This window comes from Cricetulus griseus, chromosome 5 (assembly GCF_003668045.3).
Source record: "Cricetulus griseus strain 17A/GY chromosome 5, alternate assembly CriGri-PICRH-1.0, whole genome shotgun sequence".
NCBI lineage: Eukaryota > Metazoa > Chordata > Mammalia > Rodentia > Cricetidae > Cricetulus > Cricetulus griseus.
Genome location: NC_048598.1, coordinates 193,346,082 through 193,355,784, shown reverse-complemented (window position 1 = coordinate 193,355,784; position 9,703 = coordinate 193,346,082).

The window sequence follows — 9,703 nt, the reverse complement described above, 5'->3', positions numbered from 1 at the left end:
TGGGGTTCTGAGTAACCATCCATCCTTCAGCCATTGTTGACTTTTTGGTTATAAAAGCACCACCACCAGCAGCATCATACTGCTCACTTGCAATAAAATTCATTTGACAAAAGTAGTTAATTATGGTAACTAAAACAAACAAAATTTCTGCCAATTCATTTTTTACTAGGGCTGAATTTGCTCTGCATTGTTCATGTGGTGCATTTGTCTTGATCCTAAGAATATGATGGTCTTAGAGATAGAGGGCAGTCTTTTATTAGATAATTTGATCAGGACAAACACAGATCCAATCCCAACCCAGCACAATGGAGTCCCTTTTAAAAGAGGTTTAGGTCATGGCACAGCATGGAGCAACTATCTTGGAAAAACAAAGGGAGAAGATAGCATCTGAAGAGAAAGGCCCAGAGAAAATTCTTCTCTCACACCCTCACAAGGAACAAGCCTTGACACAATGTTCATCTTATTCTCACTCTTAGAATATGGAAGATGCAAATTTCCATTGTTTCATTGATCCAGTCTGTGCTACTTTTGTATGGTAGTCTTACCAGACTAATGTAGTATTTTCATAAATAAACATAGATTTTAGTAATTGGTTTAAACAATGGATTTAAAACCTGTTTTGAGAGGAAAACAAAGGTGAACAGTGCTACTTTCAGCTACTTTCAGTAGTATTATAGCACTGGGCTCATAACTTGATTGTAGCACACAGTAAGTTCTCTGAGATCCAAATGAAAAGAAATACTAAGGCTGTCTAAGAGTGTGAAAAGTGGAGTGGAGATTACTTGAAAACATATTTCAAAATACATACAGGAGCATCTATTCCTCTTCCTCTCACGAATGACCTTGGTCAACTTCTATTATTTCATAACACTCAAGTCAACCTTGAAAAGGATAACATGTCTCCTTCCTGAACAGCATTGATCTGTGCAGAATAAACTAAGACTATAATTAAACCAATGTTTAATGGGAACTAAACACAAAGGAAAATGATGGTGGGCTTTAAAAAATGAGCAGATGGGTGGATTAAATGATATGTGGATTACATCTTAATAAAGCTGGCATACATTTAAAAATAAACTGCATCTTTGTAATATTCCTTTCATTTTGCTCTTTTTCAAAGATGTCTTAAAGCCATCTAGTTCATTTCAGCCATTATACCTATTCTGCTTGCTATTTGGGTGGCACTTAGGGTTATTATGTATTCATAAGAGGTAATAATCATCTCCAGAGAAATCTCAGATGGATGAGAACAGTGGAAAAAACATCCAACGTTGGACCTGCTTCCTAATTTTCTTCAGTGAATGCTCCATGGGATCTGTGAGATATTCTAACTGCTGTCAAGAAATTTGATCCTGATTTTGCTCTTTTCTGAGCTGGTATTCTGGGAGCACATTCCTCTTCCTCTGTGGCCAGCAGTTTCTTTTTAGCAGCAGGTGAAGTGTGTCTATATGATGACAGGGCCTGCAAAGTAATAGATTTACCCATGGTCTCATGACCCAGGGACACCTGCAGCCTCCAGGAGGTTTCAGTTTACCTTGTTCTATAATGGGCAATTTATAAATTGGCATACAGAGGGCAGAAATGGTCTGTGGAACTGTGTTTAGTTTTAATTGATTTAGTGCAGAATTTGGCAATAGCAGGCCCATTACCCAGTCTCAGGCATAGGACTCAGAAGATGAGCTTTTCAAATTAGACTTGAAGGAGAAAGGCTGTCAAAGTTAATCTCACATCACACTTTTAGAAGAAATTTTAGTAGGAAAACTGACTGCCCTATCATCTACTTCTTTGAGTTTCCAAGAAATGATTCCATTTCCACCTGGTGACCAAAGATTTCCACTCTCTGACCTGGAGTTGTAGATGGGGGTACCAATGAATTCACAGGTGATTGAGGTCAGACCTATGGAAGAAAACCGCTAATTACAGCCCCCAGGGACTGGCTGAGGAATGGGTGCCAAGCCTAAAAGGCCCATCCACTAACATGCTTGTGAATGGTAGTCGTCTGGCCCTTCCAGCTCCAGCCATAGGTCAGGTTAAAAGAAACAAAAGTGGTTAAGGATTTGATGAGAGTTGTTGGGTACCAGCACCTTGGTAAGTCTCCCCTTGAGCCTTGCTGCTGTGAAAAGCATGCAAGAGAAATAATTGCAGTCTTCACTCATAACTGGGGTTTGATAAACGAGAAGCAAAGGATTCTGAGCACATGTTGTTGCAGGTTACTCAGCTGCCCACAGTCAACAAGCTAAAGCAGAGACTGGGATACAGCCAGACCTGTATCTTCTCCCTTAGATATCAATATCTGGGGCACTATTGTTACCTTTTAATCTAACCCAGATTTCTCTTCTTGCCATACCAACCAGAGAGGGGCATTCTGAGAAACACTGCATGATGTAGCCAAGTTGGCACACTGCAAGGACAGAGCACCTGGAAACTGAAATTTAAGCACGAGGGTGCTGTTTACATGGAAGCCTAGGGTTTGGGGGAGCCCAAGAGTGAGTTTTGTAAATAAAAAGAGAGGAGAAAAAATTAACAAACAAAACCAAACATAGTAGCTGAGTCACACATTTTAAGGCTAGAATCACTGGATGACTGAAAGTTCCCCAGGGATCTTAGATGATAAAAATATACATTCTTTATTCTTATATGAATTTGAATAGCTGTTCTAAGAACAGCTCTTCAAAGAGTACTAAATGGCAACTTTAACCGGGGGCTGCTGCTTGTTGTAGGTGAAGTAACAATCACTGTTTTATTGCTGTGAAGAGACACCAAGACCAATTAATATGAATGAATGACCAATGAAAGAAAGCATTTAATTGGGGTCTTGCTTACAGTTTCTGAGGTTTAGTTCATTTATCATGATGGGGATCATATATGCATGCAGGCAGGTGCTGGAGCAGTAGCTGAAACCTACATCCATATCAGCAGATAGAGAGAAACTCTGGGCTTGGCATTGGCTTTTGAAACCTCAAAGCCCCCAGTGAAGTACTTCCCCCAACAAGACCACACCACCTAATTCTAATCCTTTAAAATAGTGCCACTCTCTGGTGACTAAGCATATGAGCCTTTAGGACCCATTTATATTCAAACCATGGTGACATGGAGTTTCTTCACAGTTCAGAAAAGTAGTCTTAGGTAGTATCAGATTCATCCATCAGAAATCCAAACACTAAATTTCTTCCTTTCTGATAAGATAAAGAAGAAAAATGAGATGCCTTCCATATTTCAGCAAGAAAGTTGTGTTATTTAGGGTTCTCTGGAGTAACAGAATGTATAGAATGCAACTTTCTCTCTATATATAAAGGGGATTTATTGGAATGACTTACAGGCTGCAGTCCAGCTAGTCCAACAATGGCTCGCTGTGAAAGGAAAAGTCCAAGAATCCAGTAGTGACATAGTCTACAAGGCTAGATGTCTTTCCTGATCTTCAGTCTATGCTGGAATCACAAAGAAGTAGGCTCCAATGCCAGTGAAGGAATGGATTGCTAGCAAGGGAAGAGCAAGCAGAAAAGGAACACATTTCCTTCTACCATGTCCTTATGTACTTCCAGCAGAAGGTGTGGCCTAGATTAAAGATGTGTCTTCCCACCTCAAAATCCAGATTAAAGGTGTGTGTCTTCCTGCCTCAAAATTCTGGACTATAACTGGACTCACCCACTTCAACCAAGCAAAAATAATCTCGAAGCAGAAACAGACACCCACATCTAAGCACTGAACTATACTACTGGAATTCAGTTGTGGAGAGGGAGGAGGGTTGAGCAAAGGAGCCAAGATAGGGATGGAGAGACCTGCAAAACCAGTGGACTTGACCTACTGATAGAATGGAGACCCTAGTCATAAAGCTGGAGAAACAGCATTGGACCAAACTAAGCCCTCTGAATGTGGGTACCAGCTAGGAGGCCAAGACATTCTACAGGTCCTCTCACAGCTGAGTCAGTCTTTATCCCTAGAACACAAATGGACTTTGGGAGCCCATTCCCTAGGGAGGGATACTATTGCAGCCCAGATACAGCAAGGAGGACCTTAGGCCCTCCCCCAAACAATATGACAAACTTTGAAGGTCCTTGGTGGAGGGCCTCACTATGCCTGGGGAGGAGTCGGGGATGGGTTGGGTGGGGAACATGGGAGGATGGGAGGGAGAGGGAATGGGGGATGGATATGTAAATATGAGTAATTAAAAATAATTAAAAAATAATAAAAAAATAAAAAAAACTGTAAGGAGCGTTACAAGCTAGTGCGCATGCCCACTAGGTAACTTTGTAACTTTCCAGCCCTTGGTCTCCGCCCCCTCCCGTGACGTCATATGGTCCGATCAGCTGACGTCATATGGTCCGACGAGCTTCAGCCAGTCAGAGAGTAACACTTCTCAGGCGGCGGTTGCCAGCCTATATAAGGGAAGGGTTTTTGGTTGTTCCGGGTCTCCGCTCTGTAAGCTTATGCTCTCTCTCTCAAGACACATTAAAGCTTTACTGCAGAAGGATCCTGAGGAGTGTGCCGCGTCATTTTTGCTGGCGAGACGGTTAGCGCGGGACAAAAAACCAAACTGTAGAATTCTTACAGAAGGGGTAAATATGATCAAGATATATTTACAGAAATTTCAAAAAGCTAATAAATAAGAAGTGGTTGGCTATACAAAGTAAATTATAAGCCATTTTTGTATATCTTTAATAAACCTCAGGACTTGCTGCATGGAGGAAGAAAATTACTAGATGCGTGGTTATACCTAGCCTCCAGCCTCTTTTTTTTTCTCTGCTTTCTATCCATCATTTAGTGAGGGGATTTCTGTCACCACAGTCACCCACCATGATGTTCTGCCTTATTAGAGGTCTAATAACACAACGTCAAGCAATGCTGAACTAAAACTTACAAACTGTGAGCCAAAATAATTCCTCTATTTCTCAGTGTTTTCCCATGATTTATTTCAGTGATGAAAGGTTCAATACAGTGTTTTATGTATGTGCTTTCCATCATACGTAGTGACTATTATTTTGATATGGATATTTTGTATTCAACTTGTTATTCTTCACATTGTCCTAACAAAAGAAAACCATATTGTGCTCTACTTATTATATACTTATAAACACTTAACTGCAAGGATAGTTTTAGCAGATACCTGGTTTTAGTTTCCCTGACTACTGAGTAATCAAAGTCTACCAGTCTGAGTGAAATCTCTAAAGGCTTATTTAGACTAATGGGCAAAAATTAGAAGTCACAGTTCTCTTCTTCTGGTCTATCAATGTTAAAGGAAGCTTTCTATGATATTCAAAGTTTTCTCTTTGATATTTACTAATTATTATTCAGTGTTATCTTTCACTTTATTCCCCTCTCTATAAACCGACACTGTTCCACAAAATTGAAAATTTATGCATTACATTTAAAACTTTTTATATATACACAAATAATCAATGTAAAATGTACTGTGTATTTGTGTTCTATAGCAATGTTCAATGACATCCTGAAACAAATATTAACACATGTTAGCTATCAGGTGTACATCAGATGCTAGACTTGTGCAAACTCAAGGTTTTGAATATGAGTAGTCACTTCATATTCTGTGAACCAGGAAATATGCATGCAAGAAGCTAGACTTTGATATTTTATTTTATTCTGAAAACTATCTTTGTATTCTTCCACTCAACATGATGGTAATGTATAGTCTTTGTGTTATATACCTAGTCATCATTTCCCAGTGTTCCATACAGCTGCACATGGCACATGGTTTATACATGAAGAGGACCTAATTCTGTTTGTTCAAACAGTAGAAAATTCATTTTAATTCCAAAAACCTACACTGACCTAAGTTTTGACTATTCTCTTATATTACCTCAAATATTCCTTAGGCATCAAATAGTCACCAAATATCTTATATATACAGCAGTATTGGCTAAAAAATTCAAGTTTGGAAATTATCTTAGATAGGTTTTTATTGCTGTGGAAAGGCACCATAATCATGGCAACATTTTTAAATCATTTTTTATTTGAATTAGAAACAAGATTGTTTTACATGACAATCCCAGTTCCCTTCTCCCTCCGTCCTCCACTACCACCCCCCAACCAAAACCCTACCTATCACATATCCTTTCTTCTATTCCTCCCCTGATTCAACCTTTCTGCTCCCTCATGACCTCTGCATCCTTCCTCTTCTTCCCTTCTCATTCTTGTAGCTCCCTCTCCCCTCTTCCCATGCTGTCAATTTGCTCAGGAGATCTTGTCCCTTTCCCCTTCTCCAGGGGACCATGTCTGTCTCTCTTAGGGTCCTCCTTGTTTCCTAGCTTCTCTGGCAGTGTGGATTGTAGGATGGTAATCCTTTACTCTATGTCTAAAATCCACATATGAGTGAGTACATATCATGTTTGTCTTTTTGTGATTGGGTTACCTCTTTAAGAATGGTTTCTTCTAGTTCCATCCATTTTAAAAGTGGGGTACAGAACTAAATAGACAATTCTCAATAGAGGAATCTAAAATGGCTGAAAGACACATAAGAAAGTGTTCAACATCCTTAGCCATCAGTGAAATGCAAATCAAAACAACTCTGAGATACCATCTTACTCCTGTCAGAATGGCCAAAATCAAAAACACCAATGTCAGTTTATGCTAGACAGGATGTGGAGAAAGGGGAACACTTCTCCACTGCTGGTGGGAGTACCAACTTGTACAGCCACTTTGGAAATCAGTATGGTGACTTCTCAAGAAAATGGGAATCAGTCTACCACAAGATCCAGCAATTCCACTCTTAGGCATATACCCAAAAGAAGCACATTCATACAACAAGGACATCTGTTCAATGATGTTCATAGCAGCACTATTTATAATAGCCAGAAACTGGAAGCAGCCTAGATGCCCCTTAACCGAAGAATGAATAGAGAAAATATGGTACATTTACACAATGGAGTACTATTCAGTGGGGGAAAAAACAATGGAATCATGGCAACTCTTATAAAGGAAAAACTTAATTGGGACTGGCTTACAGTTTCAGAGGTTTAGTCTATTGTTGTCATGGTGAGAAGCTTGGCAACATTCAGGCAGACACAATGCTGAAAAAGAAGCTGCGAGTTCTACATTGTGACCCATAGGCAGCAGAAGGAGACTGTGATACACTGGGCTTATCTTGAACATATAAGACCTCAAAGCCACCCCCATGGTGACATACTTTCTTCAACAAGGCCACACATACTCCTAATAGTGCCACTCCCTATTGGGTAAGCATTCAAACCCATGAGTCTATGGGGATCACACTTATTCAAACCCCCACAGAAACTCATGTCACATATTCAAAGCTGTACCCTTTTTAAGTTCAGTGCCATCCATTGATTCATTATTCTACATACTTTAACTATCTACAAGTACACAGTATTAGCTACATGACATAAAGTGTGCTGTTTCTGTGATTGGTATAAACAGTTAGTGGCACACTGTTCAATGAATCCGCTGGTGAACTCATGTGAAGCCCTCTGAAGAAAGAAGCCAAGAATATGGGAATTACAAAGAACAGTTGTCACATTCCGAGCTAGGGACTGAACTAGAATCCCATGCTAATTCGTATATCATTTAATGAAAAGCCTAAGGAACTGAAAGGCCCATCTAATCTATTTCCATTTTTTCAATGCTTGGAGAAGTTTTAGATTAATAGCTTTTGATACTTTAATGATGTCAAAGAGAGGCTGTAAGAGCCTTATTAATTCCATTGACTTCCTGCCAAGTAGGAAAGGCAATTTGTGATTACTGAATTAGTCTATTCTGATTAGGAAAATTCATCACAGCAAGGAAATTATAAAATGCAGAATAGTGGGAACAATTTATAAAAATATATAGGAACAAATTTAAAAGGACAGATTAGACATGGATTTAAAATTCCCCTGGAAAAGGAGATCATTAATTTTATGTGTGTGTTAATATTTAAACCACTGTTCCATCCTCCAATTGTTGAGATGGTTTTCATTTTCAAAACTCTGCTTAAAATTTCCAATTACAAGCTCAAAGCATGACAAGGCACTGCACTTTCAACTCTCTCCTCTCCTTCATGCCCCTACACACATCTCCCCTCTGTGCCCCAACCAATCCATTCCTCTGTTTCTATTTAAAAAGGGCAGGCTTCCACGGATATCAACAAAACATGGCATATCAAGTTGCAATAAGATTAAGTACCTCCCATTGTATTAAGGATGGACAAGGTGACCCAAAATGAGGAGTAGGGTCCCAAAAGGAAGCAAGAGTGAGAGATAGCCCCTGCTCCCACTGGTAGGAGTCTCACAAGAAGACCAAGCTACACAACTGTCGTACATGTTGTTGTTGTTGTTAATCTTACTACATTGATCAGCTAACAAGCTCTCTGTCTTCTTGAACCTTGCTGCCTGTAAAAGCCTGGTAATTAAATCGCTGCTATCCCAACCCAAAACTCTCAAGTTTGCTGACACATTAATAAAATAACAACAATGTTCAAAAGGAAGCAAAGTCACCACTTCAAGTCATTGTGCCCTAGGCTAACAAATTGGTTGATTTTTTCCCTCTCTTTAAATTTATTCAACTAAAATAAATTCTGCCCTTGAACACATGTCTATAAGGCCTTGAACAGGCTGTTATTTTATCATCAAGTAATAGTGAAAGCCTTTAAGATTGTTCTAAACACTAGTTCAAATTACCTTGGCCAGCATATCATATATCTTAGGGGTGGGAGTATTAAAAGCTCTAAAATGATTGTGCTTTTAGTTTTTAGCCAAATGGACATGTTTTATTCAGAAATACACACACACACACACGCACGCACGCACGCACGCACGCACGCACGCACGCACGCACGCACGCACATACACACACTTTATTCAATTCATCCAAATTACCCTTGAGGTATATCATTGTTTCCTAAATCCTAAAGGTTTCAGTAGCCTGAATGTAGCCTCCTCCCCCTCTACCCTCACTCTTGTCCTTTCACTTTTACCTCTTACCTCTTTACCCTGTCCTTTTACTCATCACCCTGTCCCTCTGCCCCCTTCAAATCTGAGCTGTCCACTGTCTGAAGCATCCACTGATTTCTAGCTCCCACCCCTCTAACCCTGCCAATATCAGGTACAATGCTAGGCTTATCATTTGTTTTTCAGGCAATCTTGCTGAATCTAATCTCTTCCCCATTCATATGATAGCCTTTATCTCAGCACCACAGTTTCTCCACTGCAGCTGCCACTGTAGATGTCATTTTACATTTAATGATGTCATTTTATTGCCCATCCCTATCATTAACAACACTTACTCCAGGAATCATGCATTCTTCCTCATCTCAAGCACCTGTATGCCTATCATTAGATTCACTCTCCCTTAAGAGAAATACAATAAGTAAAGGAAGGTCCAAGCATGTAAACATTGGCACCCATGGAATTACTGGACAGAGACAACTTTTGTCAACTCTGCCAATCATTAACATTTACACTGACTCAAGGTCTCACATTAGGCTTGTCTTCCACAAGCTTTGTAATACACTCTGGGATATGTTCTCTCTCTCTCTCTCTCTCTCTCTCTCTCTCTCTCTCTCTCTCTCACACACACACACACACACACACAGAGAGAGAGCAGAGAGAGAGAGAGAGAGAGAGAGAGAGAGAGAGAGAGAGAGAGAGAGAGAGAGAGAGAGAATATCTTCATGTGAGTACACACACAAGATGTCAGTATTTTAGGACTGAAAGTGTTTTGGTGATAGTAATTATTTGTAATAACAGTATTA